Source organism: Rhinolophus sinicus, chromosome 16 (assembly GCF_057876585.1).
Source record: "Rhinolophus sinicus isolate RSI-liver-muscle chromosome 16, RSI-T2T, whole genome shotgun sequence".
Taxonomy (NCBI): Eukaryota; Metazoa; Chordata; class Mammalia; order Chiroptera; family Rhinolophidae; genus Rhinolophus; species Rhinolophus sinicus.
In genome coordinates, this window is record NC_142516.1 from 167,429,257 (window position 1) to 167,449,391 (window position 20,135).

General features: G+C 34.1%; 1 protein-coding gene across 15 annotated transcripts in view; it reads left to right on the forward strand.

Moving 5' to 3' along the window:
• The window catches only part of KLF12 (KLF transcription factor 12), a 511,676-nt gene that overhangs the window by 107,397 nt on the left and 384,144 nt on the right, over positions 1–20,135 (forward strand). The window contains exon 2 of one of the 15 annotated variants that reach the window (XM_074329359.2): positions 4,902–4,989. The exons of the other annotated variants lie outside the window; for them this stretch is intronic. The gene's annotated coding sequence lies outside the window, so the exon portion shown is untranslated. The remainder of the gene's footprint in view (positions 1–4,901; positions 4,990–20,135) is intronic. 15 annotated transcript variants of the gene reach the window in all.

Genomic DNA, 20,135 nt, shown 5'->3' on the forward strand with positions numbered 1-20,135 from the left:
ACTTTTATCTTTGGGGAAAAGGGTGGGGTGCACTCAACAGTTCTGTTTCGAAGTGTGTTGGAGGCAAAGGCTTGGAAAAAGTACCAATTCCTTTGTTATATGCCCTGCAGCTTCCCAGCCCTCTTCACCCTGCGCTTTGAGTTTTGCATACTTTAATAGTAATAGCCTTAATTCAGCTGATAAAAGCTGACCGTGTTGAATTAAAGAGTATTAGTACAACGGAATGTGTAATCTGGATAAACAGTTTGTGTGGCTAATATTGTCAGATCTCTAATTTAACTGTACAGATGGTTTAAGTATGGTTCTATATGGATTGTTTTAAGCAATTCCACTGGCTAATAGAATTCTCGACGGAGCATTCGGATGTTTTATTTTGAATCAGCTTTAATATTGTCTCAGTTTCCCTATAACACCAGGGAGATGAGCAGCTCTATTTACATTTAGTGCTTGTGCATCTAGTTGCTTCGGTAGACATCTGCCAATCAAATATGCGTCATTGTGCAAACGTGTCTAGCCTCCTCCTTGCCCTTTTCTTACTGGAGGATAGAGTTGTTTAGATAAGTAAATACTTTGAAATAAATTTGGTGGCTTTTTACAGGCAGCAGCTTGTGGTGGGGATGGGAGTGGTCGCTTTGAAGAGTAGGTGTGTCTCTTAAGAAATGCTCTTTGCAATTGACATTTAATAAAAACAGTAATTCCACCCTCCCCAAGCCTCGTTGTGCTGTGTGCAGACCTCATTCAAATGTTTGCATTTTTCAAAACCACATAGAAATTGGTTATGATAAAGGGGTATACTTTTAGGCTAGACAATGTTGAACTGTAGAAGCTTAGTAGAAATTGGATGTTGGAAGACAAACATTTCAGTTGCATAAGTTATATATATCTTTATCCCTGCAACCTGGTCAATCTGAGACTACAAGGAGTATATTAAGCTTCTTTGAGTTGGGGAGATTGTAATTTGAGCATACAAGAATTGGCAGAAATTTGTAACGTATTTAGAAAAGGTTTATTCTATCTTCTAATCCATTACTCTTATGCAGTATACTCAAGCTGGTAAAATTTAGAATGTTTTCACATAAAATTTTCATAATTTATGAACTAAAACTCTAATTAATGTAGTTGTGTCCAGTAAACAAAACATTCCTGAGGGTGTTTCTGTTTATTTTTGAAGTGCCTCAGTTATTTATTGCTTAATAATACATATTTAACAGAAACTTGCATCAGCTAAACTTTATTTTGGAATGCTTTGTATTGCTGTTTATTGAATGAAAATTGTTGTGCTAATGAGCTCTTAGTATTTTTTTCTCCAGAAAGTTCCTTTTCTCAACAACTGAATGTCACTTGGGAGAAAACTGGTCCTGGTATAGCATTTGAGACCTTGACTTTAGCAACTCTTGGCTGGTGGTTGTTTACTACAGCTGCAGCCTCTGTGTGTACAGAAAGGGAAGGGGCTGCAAACACTGGTGTGCTCACTCTCTCCTGGCCAAGGGGAAAACAAATCAGGATGCTCCATGGTCATTCCTAAGAGCATGCATCAGGCATGTAATAGTGAGTGTTCTGGTCGATTAAAAATATGTATGTTCCTCGGGGATTACTTCCTGGCCTTCCGTGAAAGGTAAACATGGACTTCAACAGATGAAGAGTGAATTTTAGATGTGTCACGAAGTAGGCTGTTAACAACTTAATGAAATAATTTGGTCTGAAATATAGGGTTTGTTTTTGTTTTTGTTTTTTTTATCTGCAGAGACACGGAAGTCCTGAGTCCTGTAGGTCTATAGTGAGGGGATTGTGAACTCAAGCCAGTGTTGGTTAATCTAGTACTGAGTAACCTTATTAGTGAGGGGATATTGTTAAATGGTTGAATATATAAAGGTCCTGGACATTTTCACCACTGTACAAAATGGAAAATGTGGAATTTCATATTTATGCAAATTAACAGTAGAATACTCATTAAAATAGGGGTGTCAAATGGTTTCTTTTCTTTATATTGTGAAACAGTTTTAGAGTGTCACATTCGTAAATCTAGAAGTAGATGATTTGTGTATTAATGCAAAATAATTGTATTTTACAAAATTAGAAATGGAACCAACTCTTTTGGAAAAGTTACTTACTTTTTAGGTAAATACGTTTCCCAATTTTTACTTCCATGTTGATTAATGAACAAGAGCTGAAAATCCCAAAGTAGTTTCATTCAGAATGGACACCGTGGTTATCTTTATCTTTTAGAAAACAACTTTCATTTTTGTAAATAATTCCTAAAATAGATTTCAGTTGCTTACCTCTTATCATTTACGTTTTGAAAATACCCTATGCTATGAGTACAAAATATCTACATTTTTGCCCAATATGCATTTATTTTTGTTTTTCAAATTCATATTTATGTTTTTCAGCCTACAAGTTATACACAGCTTTCAGTCTTAAGTATGTACAAAATGTAAGGGTAAAAATATTAAAATTAAATCACTGGCAACACCCTATAACCACAGCCTTAACTCATCTGCCACAACCACCGCTCCCAAAATCAAAATGCAAGTAAACAGATGGGCCTTGCTCCGTGCCCAGAAGGTCAGCAGCCCTAGGCTCTGTGAAACCTGCTTGGTTTCTAGATCCCAGGCCTGTCCAGAGGACTGTGTGACTTCAGCTGGCCAGAATTCATTTTCAGGGCCCAGCCAGCCACACCCCATGTGATGTCAGCTTTTGAGTTTTGTGGTCAAGAACACATGCTGTGGATTAAATGGTTACTTTGTCTATATATTCTCAGTAATTATGTTACAAAAGGACTTTTTGGTTTTGGGTGTTTATTGTCATAAAAGTGGCTACTTGAGTAGTCATATTACTCCATAAAAATTTGTTTTGGTCTGGCAGTAGATTACAGGATAGTCACTCATAGAATTCTGCTCTGGTATGGTCTTTCTTCCTGTCTTTTTTTTTGCACTTCAAGTTTTTGCACTTCAAGTCGAACTTTTATTTTGTTACTAATTTCGTGGTGTGTATTTTAAAATATTTATTAGTGTACTAATTGGACTAGTCCAAACAATATTGCTCTTTAGGTACAGATGGACCAGCAGAAAGCCCTTGCTGCTGTATTGCTGCATTGAAGGTGAGAAGGAAAATAGTGCGAGAGCTTTGGGGTAGTTTACCTACCCACACCAGAGGCTATAGAAGCTGCCACTATTACTGGTTGCTGGCGTAGACACCCAGGAATTATGTTGCAAGTGCTACATTCACCATGCTTATCAGTATACAGTAGTACCCCCGATCTGCCGGGATATGTTCCAGTACCCCAGTGGATTCCTGAAACTGTGGATCCTTTGGAACACTATGTGTATGTAGTACGTGTTTGTTTTCCTATACATGCATGTCTTTTCACTTAAAGGGAAGCACTTTATGGCTTCTCTTTGGCATATCCAAATTACCAGCATCACTGCCCTTGTGCTTTGGGGCCATTATTAAAAAATAAGGGTTTCTTGACCACAAGTCCTGTGTTACTGTGACAGTGGATCCAATAACCCAGAAGCCTACTCAGTGACTAACAGGGGAGCCAGTACAGTGTGGATTCGCTAGACTAAGGGATGAGTCAGGTCCTGGGCGGGATTACGGAACTGGATTTCTTGAGATTTCATTATGTTATTCAGAACGGCGTGCAATTTAAAACATGAATTGTTTATTTCTGGGATTGTCCATGTAATGTTTTCAGATGGCGGATGACCTTCAGTACTGAAACTTTGGAAATCAGAACCTTTGGTAAAGGGAAACTACTGTGAGGGCTTTTCACAATAACTTGTAGCGTGATGTGTATGTACATACTATATACACACATATATTTACACACATATATTTACTGTTTATATATGTATTAATATATATGTATGTGTGCATCTATGCCTATTTAATGCTGATGTGTTTTTGTATTATTTATCTATATTGGTACGTACCCCCCACACCGTATACATTCTGACCAAAAATTAATAGTAAAAAGCCCCCCACACTTGTATAAAAAGGGGAAAAACACACAGACTCTTTTTTCACATTCGGTTTAGTAATACTATTCTTGCTTTATTTTTGAGATTAACAAGCAAACTCATAATAAAACATGGAAACAGCTCTGCCCCAAAGAAAACAAACCAATAAACCTAAATGGCAACCAAGATAGATTACTGTAAAAAGTGAAATAACTGTAAAGAAAACCAGCATACGTTTTATAATTAGGTGTCTGCGAAGACGGTGCATCCTGGGATCAGGACTGATTGAAGTGGCAGAAGTATCTGAGTTTGAGTTCGTACTCTTCTTGCTTACTAACTCGGGGTGGCCTTGGTCAAATTTCTTAACTTCTCCTAGTCAGTAAAATGGGAAGAATAATACGTAGTTTACAGGGCTGTGGTGGGGGTAAAATGAGATAATGTGGGTAAAAATCTCTTTGTAAAACTGTCAAGTGTTGGTGTGGCAACTGATTGGACAGGAAAACCCTCCCGCCCTACTCCCTACCCCCTGCCCTAAAAGGGATGAACTTTGCAACCTCTCAAAGTGAGCATATAAATTACACTTAACGGAGAAGGAGAAGGAATTTCCGAGTGTGGGTAGAAAACTTCTGCCTGTCAGAGGTCATGAATTCCATTCCTGTCTCACTAGAGATTTGCTCTATGACCTTGAGAAAGTCACTGTTAAGAAGTTTCTATGTGGCTGGTATAAAAGTTGCTATTAACATATAATGCAGGTGAAGTATCTGAGCTTTTCAAAATAAAAATACGTGAAAATACAGTTCCGGTGATCATTTACAGAAAATAAAGATCAACAATGATTATTGAGAGATTTATAAACCTCTAGGTTACTTCTTTAATGAGTCAAGTGAAACTTATATGAACTGGTCATTAAAAATGCCCTCAATTTTTTTTTTTTTATAGAATCTTTAAATTTGTGCTGTTGTACTACAATTTAGAACAGTCTATTGAACTGCGAATCCCTAGTTAAGACAAGATTCTGTTGATTAAGGTATGTCTCATTTGTGGCTTAGAGTCTATTGGTTAGACTCAAACATTGTTTGCAACACAACACATGCACAGTAAAGAAAAGCAGGTCATGGAGATATTAAATGGGTATTTGTAAATTTATTGAATACGTTTTATTTATATGTACACATTTTCTGTCATGTACAGTTCTCAGATTTCCCTAAAATCTGAGAAGATGAAGAACAATATTAATTTCATAATGTCTTCTGAGCCACGTTTTCTCCAGTTAAGAAACAAAAAATGTTTTTTTCACTCTAAAGAATCTTTAAACACTCGATTCTTGCAAGAGCAAAGAACAAATTCAAACCAGCTCATCAATATAATTCATTTTAGACTCTTTCATATCTTATATACACCTTGCCTAACTCTTCTTCGTGTTGCAACAATCACTGTAAACGTTTCTTTCCTTGCGACTTACTTATCATCGCTTGCTTTAAGACTATGCTAGATTCCAGTCTGTATCTATGGCCCCATAGCTCATGATATTCCTTCTGGTGTCAGTTGCTTCTTGACTTGCCTTGTTCCCTCCCAATAATGAGCCCCTTGAGAGCAGAAAATGAGTCTTATTATTATAGTTACTTTCCTGGCTTCCAACACAGTTCTTACTATAGTGACTGGTTATACAGTGCTAAAATACTTACTGAAAGAACAAATTCAGGAGTACAGTCCATGTGACAATCCTTTGAGTATCATGGTAATTTCCTACCTAAGTCTTTTCCTCTCTAGCTAGATATTTTCAACCTTCTTAGCCATTCCCCAATTCACTACAATTTCCTGAAAAGGTTTATCATCTTGCAAAATCAAACCTTGTAGTGGAGTCAAATAGTACTGGATCCGAAACCCCAAACTAGCCCTTTTTTAGCTGTCTAACTGGGCAAGTTAATTCTCCAAGCCTCAGTTTACTCATTGGTAATAAAAGAAAAACAAGAACAAATTAGGTCAACATTGCAGAATTATTCTGAGGATTCAAACTGTGGTAATACCTGTAAAGCATCCAGTATATAAAAATTTGCACATACTCAGTGCTTCGTATCTTATCCTGTTCCAGGATATTGATGCCTCCTTTAAAAGCAGTGCTTCAGAATGAATAGTAGCAAGCACATAAAATAGCTGCTCTTTATTGTACAGCTACTATAATACAGCAGTTAGGCACTGTGCTTTTCATGTGTTAGCTTACTGATATGTACTCTTTAGTAGACAGGTGTGTGTAGTTGACTTTCAAATAACTGAGACCCCTAACGTACCTTTAACACACTGAATTTTGACTTAGATTTTTTAGCTATTGTGTGATGGGTACTCTTCACCAAGTAACACGGCCCGCCTTGTGACTTTGCCACTTTTGAAAAAATATTTGAAAATTTTACTGCTTTTTGCCTTTCTATAACAAAATGAATAGAAGAAAAGGAAAATGAAAGTGCTACTTTTAGTTATGAGAAACAGTATATTATCTTGATTTACAATTGAAACAAAGAAATCATTCGGTATGTTGTGAAGTGGTGAATCTTTATTCAAAATGCTTAATGGAGTTAAGCTAGTAACTTGTAACTTGTAAAAAATAAGATTGCACAACATATAAAAATGCTGTACATCTGTTTTTAATGACTATTTAATAGATTGTGTGTAATTACAGATTTTATAATTTTTCTTCTGTCTCTGGGAATGGGTCTCCTTAAAAACGTAAATCTGGTCCCTTGACTTACACATATTTGAGTTTTGAATGAGTTTTCAGGAGTGCATTATGTGTGTGTATATATATATATATATACACATATATATATATATACACATATATATTTATATGTATATACACACACACACACATATACATATATATGTATATATAGAGAAAGACTCCCTCTATTAAATAGTATTTATTGCACACAAATATATGATATCATGGTTTCTAAGTTATAGATATAGAAACTTATGTTCACCTCAGTAATGCCATTATGGTTAATAGCCAGTGAGCTTTAAAGCAGAGGTTTAAATGCTGGAAAGCCTTTGAACTTTCAGCTGTGTTACTCTTACCTCCCTCCAGCTTTAAATAGTCTTATTATAGAGTGCAAAAAAAATGGGAATATTGTACAAATAAATATGTGCTTATAGGCTGTATTATTAATAGATTATATTGACATACTACAATTACTAGGATACATTGACTAGAGAGAGTATTTACTTCCGTACAGACACAGTTCTGTATTTCCTGATAGATGTATTATAGTAAATTATGTGACCTAATCCAAAGAATTTTAGAAGGCAGTTGCTACAGGTTGTTCCATAGTGGTAATAGTAGACCAGTATATTCTGGCCTGTGTGCATTGTGCTATTTAATAAAGCTGTTAAAGTCAGAGGCATAAGGAAAGTAATAGAAAACATTTATATAAAAATTTTGTGTATCCATTTGACTAATACTTATTTAGCTTCTACCACGCATCTGGAATCGTATACGAAAATGGGTAGGCCATCGTTATTAATAAGCTGAAAGTAGAGGAGGCAAGACTTATGTAGAAAATTGTAATACAAAGTAATTTGTGATAAATGGGCCAAGTGTTATAAGTTGCTACACAAAATGCATAGGAAAAAAAGTGCTTCTATACAAAAGACCAAAGGTTTCATGGTTGTAGTGGATATGTTGCAAAAATCCTTCCTGGAAAAAGTTTACTCTTTATGAAAAAGCAAAGTAAACCTTCAAGAGGAAGAAAGCAAATTAAAAAGATATTTTGGCAATTGTGGTGATTTCACGCCTCCTTTTCTGTTATCTTTTAGAGATGATGGCTTTATGGTGTTTTGGTAAACTATCATTTGCTATGTCACACAAAAATTTTCTTTTCCAAAAATAGATCCTGAGATGTACTTGGTCAGTAGAGCATGTAGTGTGTTACAAGTTTAGGGAAGGTTTCTTTGGGAAAAGTGAAAATAATAGTGATTGATTAATAAAGTTTTACAAATACGCTTTATGTGATGCTATCTACTGAAATTTTTTTTCGTATTGCTGAAGAGATTGGATGGATGATACTGTATTTATAAATGATGGGACTTTTACCCACCACCAAAATTCTTTGAATTATAAGAGGTTTTTGTTTGTTTGTTTGTTTGTTTGTTTGTTTTAATGGAAGAACAATGGAAGGAAAAACTTGAAAACTGATCAGTTTTACGGAGTCAATTGTAGTTTATCAGAGGTGTTGCTTGAAGGGATGTTTAGAAAGAAGCTGTACATTAATGTGGTTGGATATTTAAAGAATGACATCCTCTGGAATATGCATTAGCTTTTCTCCTTTATGTATATATAGGATACTTAAGCAACACAAAATATTTCAAAATATTTTATTTTGAGAGATTGTATAACAAGGAAGAAATGAACTCTTGGCAAGTCTATAAAGAACGTTGATGGAATTCTTATTGTGCACTGAGCACTCTATTGAGTGTATTGGGACTAGAACACGGCTCTAGGCTAAAGCAGTTGTGTTTTATTTATAAATAGCCTGGTAATTAAGACAGTTTAGAATACTTAAGTATGGGCTGGCAAAATATTATTGCTTATTGCTTGGTGGTTTACAGGGGGGATTTAGTTTCATCTTGACAATCCAGTAAGGTAGATTGGACATGTTACCATTTTATTGAGGATATTAAAATTGAGTGAAGGTGGCCAAGTCAAATCTAGAACCTTGATTTCCAACACCGGTGAACTAATTTTTTTCCCCATCTCATTCCTCTGTTCTCTTCCTAAAACGTTGGGTTTAGTTAGTCCGAATAAGCCAAAAATTTGAAAGTTCACATTGCACAAGAGAGGTGCCACCGTCTACTGTCTAGTTCATATTCAGTGAATATTGGATGAATTCTTATCTCTTTTCAAGTGCACTTCAAAAGGGCGTTTAACAAACCCCATGTATATCAGCCTGGAGATATCAACCTAATCAGTCCTAGAAGAGTGTATAATTAGAGCCATGTAATTTTTTTTCCTGTTTTAGGAAAATTAGGGAGATGTTTCATTTCTTACGGTGTTCCAGGGCTTGTGCTAGATGCTGAGAATAGAAAGGTAAATAAAACATGGGCTTTGTCTTAAGGTATAGGCAGATCACAGAAGAAGCACCACAGCTAAGCCCAAAGTAGGGCTATACTAGTGTATTCTGCTTTGGTTTATTTTCTTCATTTAGATCTTTATGTACCGAAACATAATGGCCTAGATATTTTTAGATTTATGTGTTAGTCTGTTTTAAGTACTCTTAATCTTATCAGAAAAGCTTTTTCCATGTAAGCATGCAATTTTCTAATTTTTTCTCTCTTTCAAAAATTGTATATTGCACATTTATTGTACTTGGAATATGTATGATACATTTTAAAGGCATAGTCTCTTTTACTGTTTATGACCAACTCAAAGCCAGGTATTTATATTTTCTTTTTGAAGATCTAACTGACTTGATTGAACGATTCATGATGGGGCAGCATCCCATCGAGCAACTAGAAGGGCAGTCTGATTTATGATATTTAAATGTGAATTTATTATTGTGCTTAGTTTTTCAAAGGAACTAAGGAAATAAACTTTGTTTTGCAGAAGCTCACTTATTGCATAATATTTGCAAATACATCTCTGGTAAATGTAGGTACACGTGCATGGAGAATTTAAACTTCCATTTTTTAGTGAACCCTTTTCTCTCTTTTTTACTTAGCTCCCATTCTTCCTCTAGCCAACAAGAGCATTCTATTCTCCCATAATCCATGTTATCAGAACTACTATGTATCCTTTTATAATTTTCTTCGTATCAGAAGTATTATTAACACACATGCATACAAGTTTTTTTTGAGACAACTGCTTACCAAAATGGGATTATTTTCTGGAAACTATTTTCAACGTTTTTTGTTTGTTTGTTTGTTTGTTTTTTTCATTCAATACTGCCTAAGGGAAATACTTCCACCCAGTTGCTGCAGCTCTAATCCATTTAAAAACAAACAAACAAAACTGTTGCATAGTATTTCAAAGTACAGTTATCTCATAGTCTAACCATTAACTTATTGATTGGTAATACTTTGTTTCCAGTTTTTGCCACTAAAACTGATAGTGTCATAAATGTTTTCATATCTATAGTCTGATGACCTATGAGATAAATTCCCAGGGTGGGATTACTGTTTCAAAATTTTGTCACATTGCTTTGAAAAATAAAAAGACTGTAATACTTCATGTCTTTACCAGCAATTTTAGGCAGTAACTCTTTCCCTGAAGCTCCATCAGCAATAGTTGACACTTTTCCAGTATGATTGTTGTGTGGTGGTACCTTATTGTTACTTTAAATTAGTATTTCCCATCTGATATCGACCTTGAACATCTCTTTTCCTATGTTTGTAGGTTAATTAGAATTGTTCTTCCAAGAACTGCTCTTGTCATATTCTTTGTCCATTTTTCTGCTAGATGGTTGTCCTTTTTTGGGAGTTCTTTATGTATTACAGCTATTAACTATTTTTTGACATCTCATTACAATATTTTTTTTCCAAAACTAAACTTTTATTTGTTATAGAAGTATCTTTTGATATTAGTATTTTAAATTTTTATATAATTGCTTCGTTCTCTTTGGTGTTTCTCTTTTCTTTAAGATTTTCTTCATTGATAAAAAAAGACATGTGATCTCCTACATTTAGATTTAATTTTTGTTTCCACTTTGGTCCTATCTTTGGTCCATTTGGAATTTTTAGTTATGTGTGGTATAAGAGAGGCGTCCACTTTTATTTACTTTCAGATACACAGCTAGTCCGTTATATCAGCACCATTTTTAAGGTAATATATCCTTTTCGCAGTAAATATAAATTCTACAATTGTCATAGCTTATATTCTCATATATTCTATGATGGTCCCAGATTTTTTTCTTTTTCAAATACTTTTCTTAGATATTTTTAGACATGTAACTAAAGTTCAAATTTAATGAATGTTCTATCCATCATCTCACCTTCCCTGGGCAAAAAAAAAAAGCACAAAAACCCTCTTGTGATTTTAATTGGAATTGCATTAAGTTATATATAATCTATGGACAATTAACATTTTAATGTTATTTTTAGTGTATTATACCATCCCAGTTTAGGTTTGTAGATATCTTTGTATTTGCTCATCTTATTTTTTATACCTCAAAAAGATTTTAATACTTTATTTGTAATGGTTGTTTCATCTTTAATTTAGTTCTAAGTACTTTACAGGTTTTTGGCTATCTTATATTTATTGAGCTAATATGATTTTTTTTTTTTTTTTAGTCCATTGACATAGTGAATTAATTGCATTGATTGATTTTTGAATGTCGTATCAGACTTCCATTGCTTGTATAAGTCTACTTGGTCTTAATGTATTATATATAGTTGTATTTGTTTCCTAATACTTTGTTAAGAAGTTTTTTTTGTGTGTGTTTTTTTTTAATCTATGTTCACAGAGACTAGGGGTATGTAATTTTTATTCTTGTAATGTCTTTATCTGATTTTACTTTCAGGGTATTCTTAGCTGGCTAAAGTGACATGGGAAATGTTATGTCCTCTTATGTTTTTTGGAATACTTCGTGTAGAATTGATATTATTTCTTCTTTAGTAGTATGAGAATTCACCAGAGAATACATCTATGTTTAGAGCCTTTTTTTTTCTTTCTTCTTTTTTTTTGTAGGAAAGTTTTAAACTGTAAATTCAGCTTATTTGATATACATAGGATTATTCAGATTCTATATTCAGTTTTGAATGAACCTTCGTAGTTTGTGTTTTTGAAGGAATTTGACTTTTTCATCTACATTATAAAATTTATTGGAATAAAGTTGTTCATATTCCCCTGTTCTTTTAATGTTTGTAGGATCTGAACTATAACTCTTTTTCTGATGTTGGTGATTTGTAACTTTTTCTGTTTTTTTTCTTGATTAGTGTGGTTAGAGGTTTATCAATTTTATTGACGTTTTGAATGAACCAGCTTTTGGTTTCCTTTATTTCTTTTCTCTTATGTCTATTGAGATAATATGATTTTACTTTTTTCTAATTCCTTGAATCCTGATCTTTATTATTATCTGTCTTCTGTTTGTTACAGGTTTAATTCATTCTTCTAGTTTCTTAAGATGGAAGCTTAGAAGATTGATTTGAAACATTTCTTATGTAAGGATGTAATTTTTACTGTAAATTTTACTTTGAGCACTGCTCTTTTTAAAAATATTTTCTAATCCATTGTGATTTCTTTGACCTTGGATTATTTAGAATTATGTTAATATTCAAATACTTGGGAATTTTGCATATGTATTTCTTATATTGGTTTCCAGTTTAATTCCATGGTTTTCATAGGATGTATGATTTTGATTGTTGAAAACATTGCTGAGATTTGTTTTATTGCTCAGGATATGGTCTATATTAGTGAATGTTAGGTATACAATTAAAAACACCATATTCTGCCATTGGTGGGTGGAGCCTGCTACAAATGTCAATTAGGACTATTTTCTATAAATGTCAGTTAGCCAAGTTGGTTAATAATGTTCTTCAAGTCATCTATATTGTTAAGTGATTATTTTGTCTCTTTATTCTGTCCGTTTTTGGGAGATGAGGGTTTAAGTGTTTAAATACAATTGTGAGTTAGTCTCTCTTTTCAGTTCTATCAGTTTTCACTTTATATATTTTGAAGTTCTGTTATTAGGTACATATTCTCTTAGGATTGTTATGTTTCCTTGACGAATCGACTCCTTTATCATCATGTTAATATCCTCCTTTTCCCCTTATAGACACATACGATTGGATGCTACTTTTTAAAATCCAATCTTATTGTCTCCAACTTTTTTATTTGGCATGCTTTGATTGTTTATATTAAATATTTTTATATGATTGCATTTCTAGCTACTAACTTGCTATTTGTTTTCTATTTGTCTCACGTATTCTTTGCTGTTATTTTCCTATTTCTTACCCTCTTTGGACTTGATTATTTTTCAGTATTTAATTTTATCTCCACTATTGGTTTCTTCATTATATCTCTTTGTTTTACATTTTTAGTGGTTACTCTAGGAATTACAATAGACATCATTAACTTTTTACAGTCTATCTTCAAATGATACTATGCCACTTCTTTTTGATGTCAGAATCTTAAAACAATGTAATGCTCCTTTCCCTCTCCCAATGTTTATGCTATTTTCCTAATACATTTTACTTACACGTGTTATAAACCATCCTTTTCCTAGTCACTGTTTTTGCTTTAAAGAGTCAATTACCTTTAATAGGGGTTACAAATCAGAAAAGACGTGTTTTTTGTATTTACTGATGTTTTCTCTAGTTCCAGAGTTCTTTATTTCTCTGTTCTAAATTTCTATCTAGTATCATATTACTTTTGCTTAAAGAAATTTCTTCAATATTTCCTGTAGTGCAGGTCTGCTGGCAGTGACTTTTCTCAACTTTTGCTTGTCTGAAAAAGTCTATTTGCCTTTGTTTCTGAAATACTTTGGCTGAGTTTTGAATTCTAGGTTGACAGTTTTCTCCCCATTTAAAGATGTTGCTGTATACTTTAGTTTACACAGTTTCTGAAGTGATGTCTTTTGGCATTCTGATCTTTGTTACTCCGTATGTACTGTTTCTCTTTTTCTCTAGCTACCTTCAGGATTTTTTCTTTAACCTTTGGTGTTCAGCAGATATGCAAAGGTGTTTTCACTTGTGATTATTCTGCTTGGGGTTCTCTAAGCCTCTTTGATCTTTACTGTTCTTCCCAATTTTTCATAAGTTTACATCCATTATCTTTTAAAATATTTCTTCTGCCTCCTTTCCTCCATCTGGACTATTTGGATAGGCACATTAGTCTGCTTGATATTGTCCCATAGGTTTTGGATACTCTGCAACCTGCCCCTCTCCATTACATTTTCAGTCTGAATACTGTCTATGGAGCTGTCTTCAGGTTTTTCTAATTCTCTGTATTGTGTCCAGTCTTTTATAAGCTCAATTAAAAATTCTTCAACTTTAATATAAAGTTATTTGTCTAGCATTTTCATATTACTTTTTAAAAATTTCCACCTCTGCTGAATTTTTGTTTATGTTATGTTGTCTGTTTTTCTTTAGCTTCTTTTAAATTTTAATCACAATTATTTTAAAGTCTCTATTTGATAGTTTCAACATCTCTGCCATCTTGGGGTCTGGTTATGTTGCTAGTTTGAGCCTTTGACAATAGGTAACTTCTTGCTTCGTTTTTGTGTCTTGTAATTATTGATCAACTGCATGACATTATATATAAAAGAACAGTAGAGACTGAGGTAGATAATTATTGTGCTAAGAAATGGACACCTCTTATTCTGCAAGGTGTTAGTGTCTGTGGAGGAGAGAGATGAATCAATATGGTTAGTAAATGTGCTGAGTTATTGATTTGTTGTTGCTGTTGAACTGTCACACCACTAGAGACTTCACATTTTTTTCCAGGAATGCATTGCTTTTACCTTGAGACTTCTGTGAGACTTGGAGTCCCACAAAGTTTTTCTTCTCAGTGTTCTTGCTTACCCTCAACTTGCACCCAGCCCTGAACTCCAGTGACACAAGGGACCTCCTTCTGTGCTTTTGCCTTTGTCCCAATCTGGGTGGACTTGTGGATGGGTGAGTGGGTGGGATCTTAATTCCCCTACATCAGCTGCTGTCTTAGGCAGATCTGGCGTACTTAAGCCTGAATTGAGAATTTGTCAGCAAGCCTCTCCCTTCTTCTCGTGTTAGCCAAATTCTGCTCTGCAGGCTTTTACTCCAGTGAGTTTCCTAGCAGTATGGCCAACCTCTTTTTTGTATCACTTCAGAATTCTGGGCCTGAGTGAGTTTCCTGCCTTGCCCCAGGAGCAGAGGCATTTTACCTAGTGTTCAGTGAAGGGTCAGGTGTGTGAGATTTTTCTCTCTCACCCAGCAGCTGCTATTATTTGAACCTGGGGAGAAGGGGAGGCAGAAGGTCTGTGTCTCCTGCTCCCTCTGCTCGCCTCCTCTCCTAGTAGCGGATACCTTCTCTTCCGCTTGCAGCAGTCCATCTTTGCCTGGATAAAGCAGGGGTATTTACTGTCCCTTGTCCCTGTGGTGGATGTCTTTTGCTTCATTTAATAGTAGAGTCTGGGAGGTTAGCTTACCCCTCCCTGCATGTCAGCATTTCCAAAGGGGGCTCTCTTTGGTTTCCTGTTCTGTTTCCAGTCTTTTGTCTTAGCACTTGGAGGAGTCTTGTGCAGAAGAGCAGGTGAGTGGCTGTGGAGTGTCCTCGCATCAGGAGCTTCCTCGGATACTGTGGTTTTATTAGCCTGCATTCAGCTTTTAAAAATTTGTTAAAATTTTAGTGTTTTTTTCTTTTTCTTTTTAATCTGCTTAAAAATTAAAACAAAAAAACAAAAAAACAATTATTGCGGTAAAAAACGCCTAACAAAAATTACTCTCTTAATTATTTTTAAACCTGCAGCTTCGTAATGTCAATTCTATTTACATTGTGTAACAGATTGCAAACTTTTTCATCTTGCAAGATTGAAACTAGACCCATTGAATGGCACCTCTCCATTTCCCCCTCCCCTGAGCCTCTGGCAACCACCATTCTGCTTTCTCTTTCTTTCTGCTTTCTCTTTCTTTCTGTTTTTTTTTTTTTTTTTAACAGGATTTTTTGTTGTTTTAAATTTTTTATTGGGGAATATTGGGGAGCAGTGTGTTTCTCCAGGACCCATTAGTTCTAAGTCATCAGCTCCAAGTCAAGTTGTTGTCCTTCAATTTAGCTGTGGAGGGCACAGTTCAGCTCCAAGTCCAGTCGTTGTTTTCAATCATTAGTTGCAAGGGGTGCAGCCCTCCATCCCATGCGGGAATTGAACCGGTAACCTTGTTAAGAGCTCGTGCTCTAACCAACTGAGCAATGCGGCTGCAACTGAGCCATCCGGCCACCCCCTCTGGCAACTCAGCTGCAGTAGCATCTTGTTGTTTTCAATCTAATTGTGGAGGGCACAAATCACTGGCCCATTTGGGATTCAAACCGGCAACTTTGTTGTTAAGAGCTTGCACTCTAACCAACTGAGCCATCCGGCTGCCCCTGCTTTCTCTTTCTTATCTGCTTTTATGACTCTTCACTCTTCTTCCATTATCATGGCCAAAGGCAATGTCCTATTTCTCTGTGAAGGGCCTTGTTACCCATTGGAACCTAGATTACCTAGTTGCCTTATGAATTAAACTCTTTAGTTTCAAAAAAATTATGATTTTATAGGGTATTCATCTTACATAAGTATTTTCTTTCTGTAGCTGTTTAAATGAGCTTAAATTGATTTCCTTTTCCTTTTTTTTGAAATACCAATTGAATTTTGTATTTTTTAAATCATCTACTGATAAGTCATCTTTTTTTCTACTTTAGGTGACTGTTATAAAGCATTGTATCAGAAGATTTGTTAATAATTTATTACTTTTAAGAAATTTTAAATTACAGTTGATATTCAATATTCAATATTACTTTATATATAATCCAGCCATTTCATCCCCCCCCCCCCCCCCACACACACACACCCTTGCCTGTGACAACTGCCAGTCTGGTATCTTTTATAACAGTGATCTCTGTATCTCCCCATTTGCTTTACAGGCTTTAAAATTTTTTAAGTTTCAAGTATACAGTGTAGGTTAGACATTTATATAATTTATGAAGTGATTCCCTTGGTTAGCCTGGTACCCACCTGGCACCATACATAGTTATGACAATATTACTGACTATATTCCCTATGTTGTACTTTACATCCCTGTGACTATTTTGTAACTATCTATTTGTACTTATTAATCCCTTCACCTTTTTTACTCTGCCCTCCAACCCCCGCTCCCATCTGGTAACTATGAGTTTGCACTGTATGTGTGAGTCTGTTTCTGTTCTTGTTGTTGTTGTTTAGATTCCACATATAAGTGAGATCACATCGTATTTGTCTTTCTGACTTCTTTCACTTAGCATAATACCCTCTAGGTCCATCCATACTGTCGCAGATGGTAAGATTTCATTTTTTATGGCTGAATAAAATTCCATTGTATATATGTACCACATCTTTATCCAGTTGTCTATTGATGGGCACTTAGGTTGCTTCCTTATCTTGGCTATTGTAAATAGTGCTACAGTGAACATAGAGGTGCATATATCTTTTTGAATTAGTGTTTTTGATAATTATTGTATAACTTTGCTTGATTCCATTTGATAAACGAATGATATTTAGGGAATAGACATCTGTAGTCACACGTAGGCTTGGTTTGTAATATTTTTCTTGGTGTTGAATCAGAGTTTTGTATAAACATTTGGATGGACACATAAATTAATTTAGAAAATATTCATGTCTTTTCATGAGCTTAATTGGAACTCTCCCTTAAAGGCTAATACTCAGATGTGAACCATCGGTCATGTTTTTTGTTGTCCTCCCCACCCCCAGCCCCAGTGGTATATGAATAAACTTTTTTTCCAATTTCTTGTCTGTATTTGTCCATTAAAGTTTTTAGCTTCTTTTTAGATCGAGTTTTGGCTGGGAAGTTGCCCGTTTCCTTTTTTAGAAAAATACTTTTCATTGAAACATAACGTTGTATTCGTTTTAGATTTGCAACATAATGATTTGATGTATATAGTGCAAAATGATTACCACAATAAGTTTAGGTAGCAACCATCATCACACAAAGTTAAAATTGTTTCTTTTCTTGTGGTGAGAACTATTAAGATTAACTCCCTTAGCAACTTTCATATATGTAATACATTATTGTAGTCACCATACATTAAATGCCCAGGAATTATAACGAAATTCTTACCTTTTTGCCACTTTCATCCATTTTGTCCACCCTCACATTCTTGCCTATGGCAACTGCCAATCTCGTATCTATAGCTATGATCTCTATATCTCCCCATTTGCTTTATTGGCTTTTAAATTTGTTGTCTCGGGATAGCATGTAGTATTCTCTAATACCGTAGTTACATTTCTACCATAACATAACACATATGCAACTTCTTTCTTATTCCTAATAATGTCTATTTTTTTATTCAGTTTTCTTAAATGTTCCACAAGTTGTCTTGCTATTTTATTTTTTTAGTAAAAAGGCTTTTGGATATTTTTATTACTTTTCCTCTGTTTTTTCCTTGTTTTCTTTAATGACTTTTGAGTCAAGGTTTTCTAGGACTATGTTATTAAATTTCTGAGTATTAATTACTTTAGGTCTTTAATTTTGTACTTACATTGCAATTATGATTTATATTCAGAAAGCATAATTTGTAAATCTAATTTTTAAATGACTGTGACTTTTTTATACCTAAGCATACGGTTTATTTTTACCATTGTTGTACAGATATTTGAATAAAGTATCTTCTCTGTTGAGGAATGTGATATTCTGTTCTTCATCTCTTAAACTGAGTTTATTGATTTGTTTTAAATTAAATTATTTTATGTTCTAACATATTTTCTGTTAAATTTGGTTAATTCAAAAAGTTGTGTATTCTGTATTCTAATCATATTTTGTATCTATTAAATTTTTAAAATTTATTTTTTATTTCAAAATTGCAAAATATAAGTAACAGATCTTTTTTTTTTACTTTATTTTTAAAATTTATTTATTTATTTATTTATTTTAAGTGTGTTTTTCCAGGACCCATCACCTCTAAGTCAAATAGTTGTTTCAGTCTAGCTGTGGAGGGTGCAGCTCACAGTGGCCCATGTGGGGTTCCAACCAGCAACCTTGTTAAGAACATTGCTCTCTAACCAACTGAGCTAACCGGAGGCCCCCAGTAACATAAAATGTACCATCTTAACTATTTTTCAATGTGTAGTTCAGTAGTGTTAAGTATATACACATTGTAGTGCCACAGATCTCCAGAACCTTTCCATCTTGTAAAACTGAAACTCCATTAAACTTGCCATTCCCTTCACCCCATGGCCTGGCAACCACCATGCTACTTTTCTGTGCTTTGAGATGAACTGTTTTAGACAACTCATATAAGTAGAATCATATATTGTTGCCTTTTTGTGTCTGGCTTATTTCACTTAGCATAATGTCCTCAAAGTTCAGCTATGTTGTAGCAGGTGTCAAGACTTGCTTCATTTTTTAATGCTGAATAATGTTACATTGTATCTACATACCACGTGAACATGGGTGTACAGATGTCTTTGGAATTTCTGCTTTAAATTCTTTTGAGTATGTAACAGAAAATAGAATTGCTGTGTATTGCAGTAATTCTGTATTTAATTTTTTGAGAAATTGCTATACTGTTCGGTACAGCACCTGCCCCATTTTGCATTCCCACCAGCAATGCTCAAGGGTTCCAGTTTCTCTACATACTGGCTAATTCTTATTATTTTGTGGATTAAAAAAAAAAAAAGTAGCCATTCTAATGAGTGTTGAAATATCATCTCGTGATTTTGATTTGCATTTTCCTATTTTCCTAATAATTAGTGATGTTGAGTATCTTTTCACGTGCTTATTAGTCATTTGTATATCTTCTTTGGAAAAATGTCTATTCAAGTCCTTGGCCGATTTATTTATTTTTTTTAAGTGGCATTTTGGTTGCTATTGTTGTAGTAGTTCTTTATATATTCTGGATATCAGATATGATTAGCAAATATTTTCTCCCATTCTGTGGAATGCCTTTTCACTCCGTTGACGGTGTCCTTTGATACACAAAATTTTTTAATTTTTCTTTAGTCCAGTTTACCTATTTTTTTCTTTTGTTACCTATGATTTTGGCATCATGGCCAATAAATTATTGCCAAATCCACTATCATGGAGCATTTTTCCTGTGTTTTGTTGTTTTATGTTTGTTTATTGTTTAGTTCATAATACTTCATGACTCTTTTTAAAGTTATTCTTTTTTGGATTGAATTTTTTTTTTAATTAAACTTGTTCTAGACTGATACTAATGTTGTCATTCCTATTTTTTCTTTTTGAGGAAGAGTTTGAAAGTACCTGGCTTTACTAATCCACTTATTCTGTCATTCACATTCCCTTTTTAATTTGTTTTAAGTTTGTTTTTTAATACATGTAGTTTTTTCAGTATCTAGTTTTTTTTTTATTACCTTTGTGTTATAATAGTCACATTTAACATAACAACTGTGCCTATTTTTTTATTATAATTTTTTTAGTCATTTCTTCTTCATAGTTTTCCTCACTTCTGTGAATTTTACCATATTGATATTTATTTTCTTTTATTTCCTGTGTGACTGTCAC